This window comes from Lynx canadensis, chromosome X, assembly GCF_007474595.2.
Source record: "Lynx canadensis isolate LIC74 chromosome X, mLynCan4.pri.v2, whole genome shotgun sequence".
Lineage (NCBI taxonomy): Eukaryota > Metazoa > Chordata > Mammalia > Carnivora > Felidae > Lynx > Lynx canadensis.
The window spans coordinates 25,666,297-25,686,929 of record NC_044321.2 but is presented as its reverse complement, the minus strand read 5'-3'; positions in this window follow the sequence as shown (position 1 = coordinate 25,686,929).

The window sequence follows — 20,633 nt, the reverse complement described above, 5'->3', positions numbered from 1 at the left end:
CTTCGTCAGTGAAATTGTATCATTTTCCCTATTTAAATCTTACACGTTATGGCTATTGGCTGGTGTTAATACGGTCTTTTGTGTTATATTTCATAATTATTAGTAGTACATTAGAAAATTAAGGGTTTTTTCTAATTATCTTACTTTCCGGAACTCGTTTTAAAATTCATAGCAATTTCTTACTACTTGATTTTCTTGTATTTTTAGGAAGAAAAAATATCCAGTGTGAATTATGGCTATCTTGCTTTTTCCTTTCCAGCATTTATGCCTCATATTTCTCTTCCGAGTTTTTTTAACTTTGGCTGCAAGTGCTAAATGAATGTTGAATCGCAGAACTGACAGAAGGCATATTTTTGTCTTGTTCTTAACTAATCAGGGAGTTTTTAATATTTTTCTTATGTTTGAAATGTTTTCAAAGATTAAGGAAGTTTAGTTTAATTTTTTTTTATTTAAAAACAATTTTTTTAACATTTATTTATTTTTGAGACAGAGAGAGACAGAGCATGAACGGGGGAGGGTCAGAGAGAGAGGGAGACACAGAATCCGAAACAGGCTCCAGGCTCTGAGCGGTCAGCACAGAGCCTGACGCGGGGCTCGAACTCACGGACCGTGAGATCATGACCTGAGCCGAAGTCGGACGCTCAACCGACTGAGCCACCCAGGCGCCCCTAGTTTAATATTTTCTAAAAACAAAAATTGTTGTTGAGTTTTATGACATTTTCAACCTCTAGTAAAGATGGGTCATATGCCTTTTCTCCTTTTTTCTTTTAATGTATTATATTTCATTCTTACACTTCGTCATGTTGAATCATTTTATTATTAGAGTAACAGAGTCTACAGTTATTTTAAAAATATATTTATTTGATGATGTCTTATTCATATTTTTGCATCTACATTGATAGATGAATGTATTCACTTTGTGTGTGTGTGTGTGTGTGTCTGTGTGTGTGTGTGTGTGTGTGTGAGAGAGAGAGAGGGAGAGAGAGAGAGAGAGACAATATCTGAATTTGGTATGTGCCTTATACTAAACTCTTAGAATGAGTTGGGAAGCTTTCCATGTATAAATATTATTGCTTTACTTTGATGAAGATATTCTTTTTTTTTTAAATTTTTAACGTTTATTCGTTTTTGAAAGACAAAGTGTGGAGCTCTAACCCACGAATTGTGAGACTATGACCTGAGCTGAAGTCAGACCCTTAAGTGACTGAGCCACCCAGGCGCCCCTCTGATGAAGATATTCTTAACCCCATGTTGGCTATTACTTAGGTCAGTTATAATAATCCGGTTTAGAAGGTTTTTCAGTCTACAACTGACTAAAATCTCAAATCGCCATATGAAGTGTAGGAGATAAAGGTTGCTGACTGAGGGCAAGGGAAGAGACAAATAGATATAGAAACATTGATAACAACAAGAAACGACCCTTCGATGTCCGTAATTTCTTGGACTTGCCAGAGGTAGCCAAAAAGAAAGATAACACCAGCAACGAATCATACTCTTGGGCTAACTGGTGTATGGGTTTGACACTCCAGCCACGGAATAAGGACTAATAGCAGTTTTTAAAGATTGTACATTAATATGTACAAGTGTTCATAATTATGGCTCTGAATCACAAGGGGACATTTTTGACATTATGCTCACTATGAAGAGGAGGACATTTAACAAGTTTACTTCACAATGGTGAAAATTTAACCAAAAACGTGGTGTTTGCAGAGCAGGTGAATCTTAGCTTATTACGTTTAAATGTTACCCTCTATCAGCAGCTCTCTCAAGCTGAGCTGCACGTTAGAATTTATTTCAGAAAACAGCCATGTCCAGGTCTCACGCTGAGATTCTGATCTAATGGGTAGTAGATGAGGGCAGGGCATCCGTGTGTTTAAAAAGCTTCCCAGGGGCGCCTGGGTGGCGCAGTCGGTTAAGTGTCCGACTTCAGCCAGGTCACGATCTCGCGGTCCGTGAGTTCGAGCCCCGCGTCGGGCTCTGGGCTGATGGCTCGGAGCCTGGACCCTGTTTCCGATTCTGTGTCTCCCTCTCTCTCTGTCCCTCCCCCATTCATGCTCTGTCTCTCTCTGTCCCAAAAATAAATAAACGTTGAAAAAAAAAATTAAAAAAAAAAAAAAAAAAAAAAAAAGCTTCCCAGATGGGGCGCCTGGGTGGCTCAGTCAGTTGAGCGACCAACTCTGGATTTCGGCTCAGGTCATGATCTCTCCCTCTCTCTGCCCCTTCCCTGCTTGTGCATATGCGCCCTCTCTGTCTCCCTCCCTCCCTCCCTCTCTCTCTCAAAATAAATAAATAAATAAACATAAAAAAATAGTGGTTGTTGCTGCCTGATGAAATCTGTCTGCTTTTAGGCAGAGAAGAAACACAATAGACTCAAAAACAAAAAAAAAAAAAAAAAGGCTTTCCAGGTGATTCTAATGTGGACCCAAGGCTGGAAAACAATGACATTCAAATAGACAATTGGTTCTTGACAAGGGGCAGTTTTGTCCCCCCCCCCCCCCGGGATATTGGCCACGTTTGGGGACATTTCTGGTTGTCACAGCTAGGGGGAGAGGGCTTCTGTTATTCAGTGGGTAGAGACAAGGAATGTTATAAAACACTACAATGCACAGGCCAGAGCCCCAAACTAAGGAATGTTCTGGTCCAAGATATCAATAGGGCTACAGTTGAAAACTCTGGCATAAGCCTATCTCACCCTTACCTTCCACGTACGATTTATCACCAATTTTGCTGATTCCAGACTAATCACTGATCACATCAGACCACCTTTTCTCTATCTCTCTGCCACCTTTTTGATTCAGACCAGCATCCCCTTGCGCTTTGATAGCTGATCTCCCTCCGTCCAGTCTTCCTGTGCTCGGTTACATTCCCAATTCCACGGGCAGAGCGATCATTCTAAAACACAAACCTCGATATAATCCCTTACTGAAATCCCTTCAATGGCTTTGGGTTCAGAACCTCGTCTTCCACCAGTTTTTTTTTTTTTTTCTCGAATGCTAAACTCCAGACACAACCAAATGATTCTAATCCCTTCGAGATATTTTTCCCCTCTTGAACAGGTGCTCTTTCTGCTACCTGGAATGCCACTGTTTTCTCCAGACCAGCTAATCCATTTCTCTACTTTGGGTTTTGGATTTAGAGGCTACCTCTAAATATACAGCTATATTTTAATTGAGACGGCTAAGTCTGAAACTTCAGACTTCTTGCCGGGGCAGCCTTGACTACAACTTATCTCGTTACAGAGCATATATTTTAAAGTGCTGTAAAGCATGCTGATACATACATAAATACATGCACAAGATCACAAAGTAAATTTTCTATTCGCGGCCGACATGCAAACTTTTGTGTATATATTTTTTCCTATTTCTACGATTCTAGAAGTGATTAATTAGCGCCCAAGCTATAAAGCTTCTATTTTCCTTGTCAATGACAATCTCAAGGCTTCTGAGCTGCCTCTAGCTTGACCTTGGTTTAAAAGCACAAAGAATAGCAACCTTGAAACTGGCATCAACAAGATTCATTCTACAGAAACCAGATGCAGCACAATGGGGAAAAAAAAACCCCACAGTTAATTTGAAGTTTTTACAGAAATTGCCCTCGATATTTCTTCTTAAAGACTTTTAAGTGCAAGCGTCCTTCATCTCACAAAGGGAAACACTGCCACTCTGGCACTCAACACTGGCCAAAACAGTCGTTTGGGGACCCCTCTGCATTGTTCCCTTTGACAGACACAGGGCAACAGGGGGCCGCACAGCCCGGCGAGAACACAGGAGGAGGCCACCAGTTAGCGGTGAGGCTTTCGCTGAGCAGGTCCCGGCTCTGAAGGGAGGCTGAAAAGCGTTTCATTAACATTTGAACAAGAAGGTTATAAAGCTGTAACAGAATCAAACAGTTCACATGGAGAGGCATAGAGTAGTTTCTACTCGAGGGGAGTTGTCTTCCATGGTCTTACACCGGTGTTCATTTGGAGGCGCAGGGCCTTGGCTGTCCTTGGCGCACAGAATTAAATGGCTCATCGTCTCTCCCTCGTGAGGCGCGAATACCCACATTAATGACGGAAGCTGTCTAGTCAAGAGGGGTGTAAGGGCAGTGGATGAAGACTGAGCTAGGAATTCGCTCTTAGCTGTTATTCTGGTGGGTTTTTTTTTTTTTCCGGGTCTTTATTACCTAGCTATCTCCCGCAAATTAGATCACACTGATTAAATCGCCATTCAGGTGTCATTATAGGTTCTGCTGTGAGCAGCTCACAAACTAACCCAAAAGGAGGGTACTTGTTACGATGAGCACTGGGTGTTGTTCGGAAGTGATGAGTCACTGGGTTCTACTCCTGAAGCCAATACTGCGCTGTAGCTTATCTAACTGGAATGTAAATACAAATTTGGGGAGAAAAAAGCCAAACTAACCCAGAAGGTCTACTTACCAAATTATGAATATATAAACTCGCCTCTCCTCTCCTGCATTCCTACTGCTTCTTTGCAAGCACATAACATTATTCCTATCTAGGGACGCCTGGGTGACTCAGTTAAGCGTCCGACTTCGGCTCAGGTCATGATCTCGTGGTTTGTCCCTTACCAGCCCCGAGTCGGGCTCTGTGCCGACAGCTCAGAGCCCGGAGCCCGCTTCGGATTCTGTGTCTCCCTCTCTCTCTGCCCCTCCCCCGCTCGTGCTCTGTCTCTCTCTCAAAAAGAAGCACGAAGAAATATTTCAAAAATTATCCACATCGAAAGATCCACATCAGAGTCATATTCAAAATCCGGACAACACACGTGGGGTAGGGTCTAAAGCGCTGAAGATGAGTTTCCAAGGCGAAAGACGTTAACAGGGAGCCTTTCTTTTTTCCTTAGTGAAGTGGCAGGCTGGTAAATTTTTAACAACTGGCTCCCTGAGAAGAAATAAAGCCCAGATCCTTAGCATTTGCAGAATCTGCGGTGTAAATGTTCCCACCGTGGCCCGTTCCAAGCTCCTGATGAGCCGGCACCGGAGGCTGGGCTTTGGAGCTGCGGGGAAGACGCTTTCTTACTGCCTGCCATCTGTCTCTTCCTTCCACCCCAACACCCGGTTCAGACCTTTCTTACTGCCAGCCTAAAACGTTATCTGATGAGAACATCACGATCCCGGGGCCCTTTCAGTGATGAATCCAAATCACGGGGGCTCTCCACGACCAGTTAGTTACCCGAGCGAGGCACTGTGGGCTCACAGAAATATGACGCGTGGTCACGGCCCCCACGCTGCTTACAAGCGGGCCAGGGAGACAAACGCCCGTTCTGAACATCCAAAGCTGCATGAGACACACATGTCAGGAGTAGCTAGCTCTAATACAAAGTGCTCCGGGATCTCAGAGGAGGCAGGTGTGAGGCTGGTAACGGGTGTGTTAAGAGTTTAAAAAAAAAAAAAAAAGGTGTGGGAAAGTTTTCCAGGGTGGAGGTCAGTGCCTGTTTGTTTGGACCGCCAACTTCTAATCCACTTCCCGTTCTGGGAGACTTTTCTGCCTTACTAATGGGAAGTGGGGCCTTATGTCTCAGTATAAATGCTGCCACGCCAGATATTTGATTTCCCAGCAGGCCCTACGGCCAGGATAGGGACAGGTGGCCTCAGCTCAACGAAGGAGGCGCATCCACCCCAAGGGTGAACTCTGGGACAGGTGCACAAGAGCGGGCATTTCTTAGACTGTACTTTGCAGATGAGCGGTAGCAGAAGCAGCCGCACCAGCCCTGCTGAGGGGCCACGGAGACGGGGATGCCGATGGTACGGCAGGGATCCTATGTCCCGGTGTGTTCCAGGGGTGACAGTGGGAGTTCTGAATCCACTTTTTAACAGCACGCAGGCTCCTCTCATTAGACTTATGGGATGTGACGCGGCCATGCATGGCTCCCACAGAGCCTCCGTTTTCCCGTCCCGGCCTACTGACTTTCCCAGTTATTCTATTTTGCTAAGCCAGCCTGAGCTAGTCCCGTCCCTATCTGGGGGCGGAGAGGCTGCTTTTAAAGGCAAAGGAGTCACGTCGCCTAATTGCTCCAAATAGTTCAATAGCTGAACAAATGCTGAAGGAGAAATCCGAACTTCTGTCGTCTCCCCTGCTGGTCGCCTTTTAACAGCGCTCAGCTCATCTTCAACACACTGAGCTGTGCTTCGGAAGGCCCACCTCTCCACTTCTGCTCTTTCAGTCCCTCCGCTCCAGAATGCTGCCCTTCTCCCACTCAGTCTAATGCAATCTTACCCATTTTTAGGGTAAGAAATCTTTCTCTCCCTTGAGCATCTGGAGCATTAGTGGCATTACCAAGCATTTAGGATGGATATTCTGATACCCTGCATGACCACTTATCATTCGGCAAATATTCATTCCCTACCTCTCCCGCCATGGGTTGAGAATACGATCTCCTCCTCTCCGGACGCTGTTCTTTGCCACGTGACTTGCATTGGCCAATGGAATGTGAGCAGAAGCCTAAGCGTACGTTGACGATTTGGCTGCCTTCTTGTGTTCCAGGGATGCCCCATGAGAAGATCATGCCCGGGTTAGAGGCTGGAAGGTCAGATCTGAATCAGAGAGAGAATCCTGCATCTGACAGGCACAACAACATACCTTTGAGTGAAAGTTACGCTTGCTGCTTTATATCACCGAGATTTTTGAGGCTGCGTATCACATAGCCATACTGCAGCAGGTGCTGATACAGTGGCTTTCACGTCTGCATTTTCATGTGTCTGTGCCTTCTCGCTCTAATGAGGATTAAACATTCTTCATTGCTTCGATCATGCATCCTCCTTCTCTGATATGCACAAATCCAGATACAGGAATGATGTGTTTGGTAGACATATGCTGATTCATTCATTCGTGAATGACATTTGACTTTGTTCCACAAGACCATTTTTCCGTATGCAGGCAATAAAGGCAAAAGTTCTTGCACCGAAAGAACGGATAGGCTGCTGATGGATGGAGACAAGAAAGTGGTGTCAAAGTCGTAAATAAATGCAAGGACAGAGGAGTACACAGAGATCCGGGGGGGGAGGACGCTGATGGCTAGCTCACGTAACTGGGTACTAGGCTCCCCCATGGCTTGACAGGTGCGGCTTCTCCGTCTGCAACGTCGTTCATCCTTTTTCATCTGGAGGCAATGTTTAACCTGTGTTTTCAAGGAGAAGTAGGAGTTACCCAGATGAAAAAGGATGAAGGACATTGCAGACAGAGAAGCCGCACATGTCAAGCCACGGAGGAGCGAGAGAGCCTGCCGCGTCTGGGAAAGTGCGTGTAAGTCGACGAGCCTTCGGCCTCCATTTTGTGTGGGGGAAATAATCCAGCCTGCAGAGCACTTGCCAAGCACTTTCTGCCCAAGAGGGCTGGTAAGTTATATCAGAAATCACGAAGTGTGATGCCTCCTGCTTTGTTCTCCTTTCTCAGAGTGGCTTTGGCAATGTGGGGCCTTTTGTAATTCCACACAGATTTTAGAATCGCTTTTTCTACTTCGGTAAAAAAATGCCTTTGGAATCTTGATAGGGTTTACACTGAATCCACGAAGGCTTTGGGTGGTATGGGCATTTTGACAATATTAATTCTTCCAATCCCTAAACATAAAATGGATGCCTTTCCATTTATCTGTGTCTTCTTCAATTTCTTTCATTAAGGTCTTACAGTTTGCAGGGAACAGAATTTCCCTTCATTGGTTAAACTTATTCCTAAGCATTTTATTGTTTTTGGTGCTACCGTAAATGGGATCCTTTCATTTACTTTTCAGATGAAATAATGTGTCCTGGCAATCAGTATGTGACTCGAGTCACCAAATCAATCTCACACCATGATGCACAGAGAGATTCTTACAGCCCCTGCCGGTGTAGGGAATAAGAGAGCTTCAAGGAGAGGGCACACCAGTTTTGATTAGGCCTGTGGGAGAAATAGGTCACTGGACAATACTCATTGCTAATATTACGGAGCTCTTACTATGCCCTTGGCACTGTTCTCAGTGCTATACGGGTGTTATTTCATTTAATAATCACGGCGATCCTGTGAGATAGGTACTATTGTTCCCATTTAGCAGGTGAAGAAACAGAGGTAAAGGATTAAGGAACTTGCCCAAGGTCACATGGCTAGCAGGGGTTAAGACAAGGTCACGAGGCTAGCAGTGGTTAGTTAAGACAGATTCAAACCCAAACGGTCTGATATCATACCCTGCATTCCCTCCTGCATCCAGGATGAGGGTAACACGACATGCAAAGAACGGTTTAAATTAACATAAGGAAGGGCCATACTCAGATATGGATCCTACAAACATAATAATATGTAAATTGCTGAATATCCCTTTGAAAGGAGAAAAACATGAAAGTGAGCTTTACTCTGCTGCCTCTCCAAAGCCTGAAGGAGTGCAACGCAGACCTAAAAATGACTGATTACATTCCTATCACCTTATAATGAGTGAACAGCCCGTTCTATTATTATTGAAATGGTCAACACTAAGGGTAGCGGCTGAGACACAAGAATGCTTACACATTATGGTAAAAAATTGCTCTGAAGTATGCAGAAGGGATCAATTCCAGCGTTAGTTTGGTTCAGAAACTAAATTAAGACTAATCTGATGCCACATATTTTGACAGAATCGCAAATGATCTCATTTCCGAGACCCAAAATATTCTGCACAGAAGATAAACAAAGCTTGCACTCTTATGTTTAAAGTACGATCATTACCTTTTACTTGATTTGATTAGCATATATCGAAGACATGCTTTTCACGTTGCTATGGAGCTGGGGCAGGAAACTCAAAAGATGTGCTCCCAGGTTCTCCAGTATAATTGTTCTCAACATCTATTTTCTGTCTCAACAATGATCTCACGAGTAACCATTCTTTGCTGTGAGTTCCTGGCTCATTTGTTACAACATCACACTATTCTTCGCCCGCGTAATGAAGTCTGGTATGCAGATACAGGGGAGCGCTGTTATTGTAAGAACAAGCCCGGACCTCTTCTTCTGTGTATAAGAAAATTTATCGGTCACGGGCAATGCTTTTAGTTGGTATATACACCCCAGGGGTGGAATCTTGGAAACTCCATTTTCCACTTTCTCTTGTCAACAGAGCTTGAATTCGATTTCCCCAAAGAGAAGTGCCCGCAAGATATATAGAAGCTGGAAGAGAAGAGGAAGCCGTCTGCTGCCATCTTGCTGTCCCAGAGCATCCTAAGAGAAGACTAGAATGCTAAGAGTCCCAAAGCAACTTTCCATGGTCTCAGGCCATAAATAGTCACTTTTGTTGACAGTCCATTGCCCCGATCGAGTCAGTGTTGGCTCTGCCCAGTTGCAAGGTGGCCAGGAAAGTTGGGTGAAAACATAAATATTTGGTAAGAATTACATCTGTGTCACAGGGATGGTACCTTATATATTTGGTGTATTTATATTAATGTCATTTGGATCACTGTGAGATCCAAGAGCAAGTAGAAGGGTATGGGCTCTCGCATGGAGCCAGTCAGGTAACGACAGTGAAAGGAAAGAAGGCTTAGTGGGTTAGAAACAATACAAAGTAGGAGATGGTAGGTGGGGGAGGGGGGTTGGGAGTGCAGTATGAGCCAGGATGGTGTCCCAGTGCTCCGGGGGGGGGGGGGTCCAAGGAGTCACTGACCGTTGACTGGGAAGAAGCCAAAATGGGTAGGATCAATCTTGTGAATAAATCTTAGCTGATGATCTGGACCGAGGAGAATACCTGTCAGTGTTCCTGATTTATGTGCGGCTGTAAAACAAGATATGTTTTTAAATGGCCATGACAAATTGGAACAATGATCCTTAAAGAATAATTTTTTTTCAAAAGGGAGAGGCCTCTTTTTAACATCATAGAACTCATGTGACTTTTTTATTAAATATTCAAGCAATAGGTAAGCATACGACGTAGAAAGTGACAATCTCCCACGTAATCCTAACAGCCAACAAAACATCCACTGATAATGGATATGACCTATTGTACATAGAAGTACATAAATGGATACGTGGACACTTATCTAAATACAGGTCCCACAGGCTGTTCTATAATCTATTTAAAAATGTTCCATCATTACCTCTTTCCTTTCCATTACATATGGCTTTATCTCATATGTTTCAAAGATGGCAGGATATTTACACTAATCGATTGAGCCAATGAGAATAGACACGTATCTTGTTTCATATCCTTGCTATTACAGAAATGCTGCAAAAAACATCACCGAACATACATCTCTGTGCACATATGAAAGTATACCTGTAAGATAAATTTCTAGAACTAGCATTTCAGGCGTCAAAGAATGTGTACATTTAAATTCTATATACATTGACTACTGCTCTTCAGAAATACGGCACCAATTTATATTTCCACCAACACTATACAAGAGTGAATTGCATGTTTTAGGAATATATTCTACAAGTTTTCCACACAAGGACCCATGCCATCAACAAAATCAACCCTTGGGGAAGTTTTGAGCAATTACTAGAGAGTAAAAGTGGGAACTCAGAAGCATTCAATACACATCAGTGACATTTTCCACAGCTCACATCAACTATGTTCGGTGGGCTATGAGTGGCAGAGAAAATTCCAAGAGCCTGAGGGATTGGTAAGGGTGGTTTTGAATTTGTGCTCTACTACAGGCCTTCGGTTCTTTCTTCCTCAAATGAAGGAAAGTACTACCTGGAGAATTTCCAGTGAAGTAGCTGGAGGTAGGGACTGAGGGGTCTCTGAGCTTTCAGTGCAACAGTGGCTTTTATTCGCTAAATTTGTAGGACATTGTTACTACCTTTACTTTGTACGTAAGGACAAAAGTTGCTGAGACTAAAAAATAAATGACAACCTCTTGGAGCACTATGCCTAGTTCAAGTTCCTTACAGTGATTTTACAAGTTGGCGGTGTTAGAACAAATACCAGACCTAAAGACTTCTGGTGTTAATCCTATGCTCTTTCTGGGCTGTCCAAGACCTGATTCTGAATTCGTTCTGAATTGTTTTTAGATCCTAAACATATTCTGTTGAGATCCTTTTTCTCCAGGATGAAATCCATGTATTTATTGAATAATTTGGATTTAAAAAATTCTATTTTATCCAAATGTTACCTAACAGTGAATAGTTACTCAGACCTCTGTACTTGTCAGAGAGAACTCAAGAGGCTTTTTTCCTCTAAAAATTGCGACCTTGAAACCAGAAGTACAATTTCTAAGATTACATTGAAATTTCTAAGCTTATGCTACTCAAATAGGCTCTACACTGAGTACACATAATCTTCCATTTCTCTTTGACTTCTACCCATCATCATATGAGTGTTTTTCTCTTTTTCACTTTTCTTACATGTCATATGGTGAAAAAGTTCATTAATATTATCTCCTTGATATTTTAAAATATTTATCAAAATAGCATAGGCTTTCTCTTCTGTCTCCTTGTCCTTTATTTTACTTCTTGTTCCTTTATTTCACATTTTTCCCAAGCTCTATTAAATTTCCCTAAGAACTGACCTTGGCATTATGATTCTGTTTCTCTATGTATTATCACTGACCCCCTTTAAATCATTAGTAACTTTAACAATTTGTGACTATCCCTAGAGACGGTATAATAGGCTAGGAAGTATCTGCGTGGAGTCACGTGGAGTGTAGATGGGCTAGTATTTCTCATTTGAGAAGCCACAGAGGCCCTTTCGAGAAAGAACCCTATGCTGGGCTGCAGGCAACTTGAAGTTGGATCCCCAGTCTAAAACTATACCAGGCTTAATAGGACGTCTATACTTATTTATTCAATCAATGCAGTTATCAGGCAAATTACTTGACCACCATGGCCAGGGCCACGGGCACAGTTTTTCCACGGCCGTGTAGATACCTGATTACATATGTCCAAAGACATTCTGCCTGTTGGGATCTCAGTCATTATTTCATAGCACTTTTGCTGTAGTCACTGCAATCTTTTGTGTTTTCTTCCTTGTTCTGTTAACCTAGAATTCCCATTCGGAGGCTTTAGTGAACAGAAACATGTATATATGCACAGCAAGGGACGTGTATGAGGACGCTCATCACAACATTATTCTTATTAATCCCCAACTGGAAACTACCAAAATGTCGACATGTTAGATTACAATGGAATATCGCACAGCAGCAACACAAATAAATGAATACATCATACAAATAAATGAACACATCATGGATACTTACTGATAATGAGAAAGAAACCAACACAAAAGATTAAGTACTTTAATCTTTAAAAACGATGAAGTACTCTAAGTTTGCACACACATGAAGTTTACAAAAAAGGTGAAACCAAGCTACAGTGTTATAAAATAGGATACTGGTCACTTTGGGGAAAATGCTTAGGTTAAGAACTGTGAGGAGGTATGGAGGAGGCTTCTGATATGCTGGGAATTGTCTTTTTCTTGATGTGAGTGGTGGTCACATGGATGTGTTTTCTTTGTGACAGTTCATCAACTTGTAGAATGATGATTTATGTATTTTTCTCCCTATGTCATCACTCCCTAAAAACTTACTTAAAAAATAAATACATTTGTAAACAAGGACAGAGACATAGCTAATACTAGAAGGATAGATAACTTGGGAGCTTTTAGGCTGCAGCACAAAAGAGGAAATCAAAGTGCCATTCACAAATGATATCACTATGTATATACCTGGAAAACCCAAAATGCTCCATAGACAAATCGGTCGAATGTAACAAGATTGTTGGATACGAAATCAGCATTGAGAATCCATTATACTGATTACATAATCAAATGATTCTTTGTACTATCAACAAATGGAAAATAAAACAAAAGTATATAATTCATCATTAAAAATTATCTTGTACCTAGTAATAAATATAAACATCCATTCTCTTTTTTTTTAAATTTTTTTTTCAACGTTTATTTATTTTTGGGACAGAGAGAGACAGAGCATGAAGGGGGAGGGGCAGAGAGAGAGGGAGACACAGAATCGGAAACAGGCTCCAGGCTCTGAGCCATCAGCCCAGAGCCCGACGCGGGGCTCGAACTCCCGGACCGCGAGATCGTGACCTGGCTGAAGTCGGACGCTTAACCGACTGCGCCACCCAGGCGCTCCTAAACATCCATTCTCTAATTTTATTAAGAAAAGTTAAAGAAGATCGAAATAAGTGAAATGATATGTCACTCATGGATTGGGTGGCTTGGTATTAGACACACAATACCAAGTGTGTCTATATACATATACAGATACGTATACATATACATATATATAATATAAATATATGTGAATTATCCCAAACTGATCAAGAGATTCAATAATATACACATAAAAAACTCAACCAATTTTCTCATAGAATGTGACAAGCTTATTCTAAAATGTATATGGGAATACAGAGGGCCAAAAATCGACAAAATTATCTGTAAGAGTATTAACAAGATGGGAAAGCTTGCACTATAAGGTATCAAGACTCATCACAACGCTACAGTAATTATTGTGTCAGTACACAGAGAGAGAACTAGGAAAATGAAACAGATTACAAAACTCAGATACAGATGCAAGCATGAATGCATACTTGATTCATGACAGACAGGGCACAGCAGGGAAGGGAAAACCTGTCTTTCCCATAACCAAAGCTGGGACAACTGGGTAGTCATGTGGGAAAAGGAAACAGCAGTATCTCACCTCAAACCATGCACAGAAATAATTTCTAGTTGTATCATACATGTAAAGCAAAATAATAAAACTTTAGAAGTCAACATAGAAGAGTATCTTCATGACCTTACGGTAGGGCAAGACTTCTTAAACAGAACACTAAAAGCCTAAGTATGAAAGAAGAGATTGACGAGTTAACATTAAGAGTTTTATCAAAAGTCATTACCAACACGGAAAAGAAAGAACACGGCACAGGAGAAGAAAGGAATCACGGCACAAAAAAGGAATCAACTAATATGAGCATGTGAAAAACTGCTTAATGCCATTTAGAGTCAGGGAAATGCAAATTCAGACCACAGTAAGACACCCAAATACAACCATGAGGTTGGGAAAAAAACGTAAACCTGACAATACCAAGTGTTTGTGAGCAACTTCAAATCTCAGACACTGCTGGTGAGCGTATGACATCCTTATTCTTCGAAATAAAGCCACTGGTGGCCTGCTGTAATCCCATGATTTTGGTTGTTTAGCCACATCCCCGAACCGCCAAGAGTGGAAAGGGGAGGAGGGGCAGAGACGCAGGTGGGAACAGAGCCCCGGTGTTACTAATCACAAATGGGATGGACATCACAGGCCTGGAGGACCGAGGGGATCATACATACACCAGACGCTTCCAGCCCTCAAGACCCACACTGGGAGAGTAAGTCCCCATAAAGTCTGGCTTTGAAAACCAGCAGGGCTTAACTCCAGGAGCTTTAATAATCGGTGGGGCTTAACTCCAGAAGAGCTGGAGGGTGATAAGAAAATGAGTCTTTGCTCTTAAAGAGTCAGCACACTAAATAACTCAGTCTGAGACACAGCACAGAAGGAGTACTTTGGAAAGTGCCTGGGGTATACGTGAAGAAGATCTACCGGCTAATCTTAGTACGTGGTCAGAGGGGCAGGAATATCTTGGGAGATTACTCCAGGAACAACAGTGCTTGTGGGCACTCTCCACAAAGGGGGTTTAGAGAGAACATACTTCAATATAATAAAGGCACTATGAAAAACTCACAGCTAACATCCCACTCAGAAAGTTTTTCCACCAAGGTCAGGAATAAGACAAGGATGTCCACTCTCACCACGTTTATTCAACACGGACTGGAAGTCCTGGTCACAGCCATCAGGGAAAAAAGGCAAAGGCATCAAAACTGGTAAGGAAAAAAAGCCCTAAAGATTCCACCAAAAAACTATCAGAACTAATAAATTAATTTAGTAAAATTACAGACTACAAAATTAATACACAGAAATCTGTTGGGTTTCTATACACTAATAGCAAGCTAGGAGAAAGAGAAATTAAGAAAGCAATCCTATCTGCAACTGCATTAAAAAGAAGAAAATACTTAGGAATACACGTAACCAAAGAAGTGAAACACTTCTATTCTGAAAACTCTAAGACACTGAGGAAAGAAACTGAAGACAACACAAACAAACGGAAAGATACACCATGCTCATGGACTGGAAAAATTAATGATGTTAAAACGTCCATCCTACTAAAGCAATCTACAGATTCAATGCCATCCCTATCAAAATACTGATGACATTTTTCACAAAACTAGAACAAATCATACTAAAATTTGCGTGGAACCACAAAAGACGTTGCGTAGCCAGAGCAACCATGAGAAAGAACAAAGCCAGAGGTATTCCAATCCCACATTTCAAGCTGTACTGCAAAGCTGAAGTAATCAAAAGGGTGCTGGCACAAAATCAGACACAGAGATCAACCGGACACGATACAGAGTCCAAAACAAACCCACATGTATACGGTCAATTAATCTATAACAAAGGAAGAAGAATATGCGATAGAGCAAAGACAATCGCTTTAATAAACTGTGTTGGGAAAACTGGACAGCTACATGCAAAAGAATGAAATTGGATCGCATGCTTACATCATACATAAAAATAAACTCGAAATGGATTAAAGACCCAAATGTGAGGCCTGAAACCCTAAAACGCTGAAATGAAAACATAGGCTAATCTCTTAGACATCAGCCTCAGTAACATATTTACGGATATGTCTCCTCAGGAAAGGGAAACAAAAACAAAAATAAACTCCTGGAATTACCCCGAAATCAAGAGCTTTTACACAGGGAAGAAAATCATCAACAAAACCAAAAGATAACCTACTGAAATGGGAGAAGGTGCTTGTAAATGACATATCTGATAAGGGGCCAATAACATCCAAAATATATAAAGAACTTACACAACTCAACAGCAAAAAACCCATAATCGAATCAAATATGTAAGAGGACGGGGGCACCTGGGTGGCTCAGTTGGTTAAGCATCCGACTTCAGCTCAGGTCATGATCTCACAGTTCATGAGTTCAAGCACCACAACCGGCTCTCGGCTGTCAGCGCGGAGCCCGCTTTGGATCCTCTGTCCCCCTCTCTCTCTGGCCCTCCCCTGATGGTCTCCCCGACTCTCTCTCTCAAAAGATAAATAAGCTTAAAAAAATATGGCAGAGGGGCTGAATAGACATTTTCCCAAAGAAGACCTCCAGATGGCCAACAGACACAAGGAAAGATGCTCCACATCACTCATCATCAGGGAAATGCAAATCAAAACCACAAGGAGATATCATCAGTATCTGAAAAGCCAGTATCAAAAAGGCAAGAAATAACAAACGTTGGGGAGGATGCGGAGAAAAGTGAATCCTCGTGCACCGTTGGTGGGTGGGAATGTAAAATGCTGCATCTAGTGTGGAAAACAGCATGGAGGTTCAATCAAAAAATTACAAATAAAAATATCATATGATCCCATAATTTGATGACTGGGTATTTACTCAAAGAAAACAAAGACACTCATTTGTAAAGACATATGCACCCCTATGTTTATTCAGGCATTATTTACAAGAGCCACAATATGGAACAACCGAAGTGTCCAGGGATAGATGAATGGATAAAGAAGATGTGGTATATATTCATATACGATGTAATATCACTCAGCCACAAAAAAGAATGAGATCTTGTCATGTGTGACAACACGGATGGACCCAGAGGATGCTGTGATAAGTGAAATAAGTCAGACAGAGGAAGGAAAATACTCTATGGTTTCACTCATATGGGGAATCTAAAAAACAAAATAAAAAGGACAAAAAATAAAAAACCAAACCGACTTGAATACAGAAGACAAACTGGTGGTTGCCGGAGGGGAGGGGTGTAGGAAGATGGGTGAGAGAGGTGAAGGGGATTAGCAGGCCTGGAGCCCGCCGTGGATTCTGCGTCTCCCTCTTTTTTCCCCTCCCCCACTTGCACTCTGTTTCTCTTTCTCGAAAATAAACATTAAAAAAAAATTTTTTTTAATTGTAGTAACATTATATGCTAACAGTGGCGACACGGGTCGTGCCGAGCACTGAGTACTGTATATAAAATTTATGAATCACTATGTCGAACACCTGAAACTAAGCTCACATTGTATGCCAATTATGCTTCAATTAAAAACAGATCTTCACGTTAGTTATGTTTGTTCACTTAACTCAACAACTGTATTAAAGTTCTCCAGAGAAACAGAACCAATAGATCATCTATCTATCATCTATCTATATCGATCAAGAGATCTATTATAAGGAATTGGCTCATGTGATCATAGAGGCTGAGAAATCCAGACACAGGAAAACCCATGATATAGTCCAAGCCCAACAGCGTGAAAAGCAGCAGAGCTGCGGGTGTTAAGTGCCAGTCCGGGTCTTAGTTCAAAGGCAGGAGTAATGTCCTAGTGTGAGGACAATCAGCCAAAGAGAGCATTTCTCCCTTACTCAGCCTTTTTTGTTCCATTCAGGACTTCAAAGGATTGGTTGAACCCACGCATATCGGGGAAGGCAATCTCCTTCACTCAGCCTACTGATTCAACCGTTAATCTCATCCAGCAATCCTCTCCCCCACACCCTTAGAATGTTTAACCAAATAAATGGACACCCCGTGGCCATGTCAAGTTCACACAAAATTAACCGTCACAACAACACTAGGAGGTAAGTACTGAAATATAGAGAGTGCTGCAAACACATACTTTCAACTACAGAACACACAGTCTTTATTTTTTATTTTTTGAAAGTTTATTTTATTTTACTGTTTTCAGTAATTTCTACACCCAATGAGGGGCTCAAACTCAGGACCTTGAGATGAACACATGCTCTTCAGACAGAGCCAATCGGGTGCCCCCCACATTCTCAATTATATATACTTTGTATTACTGTTCATCTACCTATATATGACCCCAACTTATCTCTGTGTTCCTCAGAATATCTCACAGTATTTTGCAAGTATGTCTTGATTCATATATCATTATATCCCCTAAGATATTGACTCAGATGAGTCAGACTAAATAAAGCATTCAGAGGCTTTTGACCTGAGAACATTTTTTTTTATGCCATTCAGATGGGTCCTCAAGAAGCTTTCAAATCTTTTTGCTTTAGAAAGTGAATTTTCAGTACAGGATGAGATAAGTTTGTGGAAACCACCAAAAACCTATCTTGACAATAAGTATTTGCATTTCAGTGGTTTCTCTTCATGATGAAAACAAGCAAATACACAACCAAGTTTCTACAGAAAATCAATGCAAAAGGAAATAGTGGGAAATCATTAATTTCCAGTATGCAGTATTTTCTAAAGTTCTTTTTCTTTTCTCAGTGAATGAAAACTTATTGGCAAAGACTACAGTACACGCTATTAAGGAGTTCAAGCTGCTAAATATCAACTTCTTTTCCAAAACAAGTCCTTGAAAACATTCCCATTCCTAATAATGCATGTCCTCATTATCCTAGTTGGGAAAAAATGGCGGCATAATTTCTAATAACCAGAGGTGGATGTGTATCAGTTAGTACTGATACAAACACCAATCTGAAGGACACATTTTCCTTGTGTTCAATAAAAAAAATTCCTTCACCAGTCTGACAAATAGTTATTGATTCTTACTTTGTGCTGGTATTACTCTAGTCTCTGGAATTTAGGACCAAAAGTACGTGTTGGTTGGAGGAGACAGACAATAACCACAAATGGGAAATGTGTTAGAGAATGCCGGGTAGTGATAATCATTATGAAGAAACACGAGGCACAGTAAAGGAGAATGAAGAGTTGATGGAGACGTGGAGACCAAGGAAGGCCTCTTGGAGGGTGTGATATTTGAGCAGAGAACCCGGTGAAATGAAGGGACAGTCAGGTCTATATTTGGAGCACATATATTCTTGAGAGATGGGATAAGGCCCTGGGGCAGGCTGTCAGCGAGGCTGGTAAGCCCTGAGTGAGGGAAGTCCTACGCAACGCAGTAAGTGACGTAGCCAAGGCTCAACACTGTAGAATGAGAATTCTGCATGGAATACAGCGTACGTGTCGATACATCGAATTAAGACAAGGTACAAGTAGGCTTTACACTTTTGGCATCACCTTAATTCAAGACGGCGAAAGGAATCATCGTATACTAGCTACCTCATTTCTGTAGAGTTTTCCGAGTGTTGCTTTGGGACTTGTGGTAGGCAGCTTAAAAACATGGCTCCCCATGACCTCTGCCTCCCGGTATTCACACTCTTATGTAATCTCCCCCCTCCCCTGGGGTGCCGACTGGACCTAGTGACATGATTCTACCAAGTAGAGTATGGCCAAAGTGTTGGAACACCATCTCTGCGATTACGTTACAAGACTGACTTGTCTTGCTAGCACTCCTCCTCTTGCTGGCACTCTCTCCTGCCCTTCCACTTGCTCACTGGGACGAAACCAGCAGCCATACTGTAAAATGTTCTAAAGAGAGGCCCACGCGGTAAGGAAGCGAGGGAAGCCTCTGACTAACAGCTTATGAGGAACTGAGGCCTCAGTCAAGAGGACACGAGGAACTGAATCCTTCTACAATCATGTGAGCGAGATAGGAAGCAGCTCTCTCCCAGTAAGGGCCTGGAGATGACTTCAGCCTGTGGGACAGCCAGAGCCAGAGGACCAACTAAAGCATGCCTGGATTCCTGGCCCACAACAACTAGGAGATAATAAGTGTTATTTTAAAGCCACTACAGGGGCGCCTGGGTGGCGCAGTCGGTTGGGCGTCCGACTTCAGCCAGGTCACGATCTCGCGCTCCGTGGGTTCGAGCCCCGCGTCGGGCTCTGGGCTGACGGCTCGGAGCCTGGAGCCTGTCTCCGATGCTGTGTCTCCCTCTCTCCCTGCCCCTCCCCCGTTCATGCTCTGTCTCTCTCTGTCCCAAAAATAAATAAACGTGAAAAAAAAAATTAAAAAAAAAAAAAAGCCACTACATCTGGGTACAATGTCTTACACAGTAACAGATCATATAGGGCTGCTGAGCACTCGTCCGGCGGTTCTCCCTGCGGGCTCAGCATTCTTGTGTTCGTCACAGAGGCGGGAGAGGGTTTTAAATAAGCTCCTTTAGTTGACAGCAGTATTTACCATTTGGAGTTCAAGCTGATGCAGTTTTTCCAAGAGGCAGAAACAACGCTAATTGTTTTGACCTCTCTCCCCCGCCACCCCCCCCCACCCCACCTACACATGTTCCTATTAAATCATTTCATGCCCGATGCCTTGGGCCTCACAAATTGTAAGGGTGGGCCTGAGAACATCCCTCCAAATATACGTGTATTTATTATAAATTGCATACATATACAGATACGCTAATACGCGGTATATAATGTGATGCAGTCACAAATTTAGGTATCGTAAAGGTGCGAGGTAGAAAATAAATAATTACTTTGAAGAACACTGGCTTAGCTGACACCTACTCGATCTTTCAGTTCTCATCTCAAGAGCCACTTCTCCGGCAGTCTTCCTTCTCCCAACCAGGTCAGATCCTCTTTCATAAACCGGTGATTACTTTTTACCCCGGGGAACCGATCTCACCTCGCGATTGTGATTATGCCTTAATTGCCATAGTGGATTCATTCCTCTCTGTCTCTCACACAAAACGGAAAGTCCCGTAGCTGCAGGGTCCACCTGGACTTTTTCTCTCAAGCGCAGTCCCAGAGAAGGGCCCCATGCCCGGCATAGAACTGGAACTCAGTTTTGTGGAACAAATGGAGAAATGATTCCTATGACCTTGTTTTTTTTT